The sequence below is a fragment of the Pteropus alecto genome, unplaced genomic scaffold (assembly GCF_000325575.1).
Source record: "Pteropus alecto unplaced genomic scaffold, ASM32557v1 scaffold152, whole genome shotgun sequence".
Lineage (NCBI taxonomy): Eukaryota > Metazoa > Chordata > Mammalia > Chiroptera > Pteropodidae > Pteropus > Pteropus alecto.
The window spans coordinates 5,526,633-5,528,489 of NW_006432227.1; positions in this window are offsets into that span (position 1 = coordinate 5,526,633).

The window sequence follows — 1,857 nt, forward strand, 5'->3', positions numbered from 1 at the left end:
TTTTTTTTTTTTAACTAAAACAATTGAACAGGATTTTTATCAGCTCCTTCCAAAAAGATACTACTTTTAAAATAACAGCTAAAGCAACTTTTAATTTAAAACTAGTTAATTCACTTTATTTAAAAATATATCTTAAAATTTCCATAGGATTTTTTATTCATGTCATTATTCATTCAAGCATGATTCCCTTATTATTACTAGAATTATCAGTGTATTACTCAATTTCTCTCGGAAATAATTTCTTGATCGAAATATTCAGATGCATTGCTTCTTTTATAGTTAGATCATTGTTCAAAAATGTTTGATTCCTCAAATCCTACCTTCATAGGTAGAGTATATTTCTCGCCCTGTCATTTTAGCTTGACTATGTGACTTATAGCAGGGATCCCCAACCCCCAGATCACTCACTGATACCTGTCCATGGCCTGTTAGGAACCAAGCCGCACAGCAGGAGGTGAGAGGCAGGCCAGCAAGTGAAGCTTCATCTGTATCTGCAGCCACTCCCCAGCGCTAACATCACCACCTCAGCTCCACCTCAGATCATCAGGCATTAGATTCTCATAGGAGCACCGGTCCCTGGTGCCAAAAAGGTTGGGGACCGCTGAAGTCTTATAGGGTGAGATTAGGGTAAGGCAGATAAAGTAGGACTATGCAAATTCAAGACTAGATTTAAAATAATAATAACAACATAAATACATAAATAAATAAATGCATACATAAATACATAAATAAGTAAATAGGTTGGGAAGAAAATTTTGGAGGTGGTGAATATGTTTATGATATAGATTAGGGTGATGGTTCACAAGTGTATATCTTCAGATTCATCAAGTTTTATACAATAATTATGTATAGCTTTTCATATATTAATCAAACTTCTGTTAAATGGTTTAAATTTTTTGATATTTTGTTTCTAATGGAACTTTTTGTATTTTAAAATATTGCATTGAAATATGTATATACATATAGATATATACATCTATCTATCTATCTATCTATCTATCTATCTATCATCTATCTATCTATAGAGAGATATTTTATCTTGCTCACTGGGCCTTTGGCAGTCCCTCACTCAATCTGTAGAAGTTAGTCAGTGCTCTGACTAAGTGTCCATTGTAGAGGAAGCCTGAACCCTTGAGAAAGGAAATGTTGTCCACAGAAAGAATCCAACATAATTTTTTCTCTAATTATCTACAGTCATTTACCAGGAACACTACACACTAGAATTCTTACGAGATAGTTCTATGACTTACATAGTAAGTGGGATAATGGTAAGAGAAGTCAAGTTGAAGATCTAGAAACTGCTCCCCCTTTAGTCAAAGTCAGTTAGAAAAATGAAAAAAACACATCATATTGTATGGTAAAGATTAGTGTTACCCTCAAAGTCAAAAGTGGGAAGTGTTCTGCAAGCCCTGCAAAATGAAGGGAAATAAACCTTACAAAATTTTAGGGGCCTGCAATACTAGGGACTTTAAAAATATCTAATGGTTTAGAGATACTCCCTCCAAGATATAGGATAAGTTATTGCATGATGCAATTATTATCATGAAATAAGAGGCACACTACCTGATGACAGATCACTTCGTATTTTGCAGGCAGCATTTAGTATAATTGAAAATGTTGCTCCCACCCAGTGATTCGGAAAGTCGCCAGATTTGAGTGAGGTCCAGAGAAGGGAAGAGCTCTGCAGCAGGTTCAGGCTTTAGTACAAGCTGCGCTGTGTTCAGCAGTCTGACCTGCAGACTCTAGTGCAAGAGTTATCTATGATAGATAGGAAGGCATATGGTGTCTCTGGCAAGCGCCAATATGAGAGACATCATGCAGATCCCCAGGGTTCTGGAAAAAGATCATCTGCAGCAT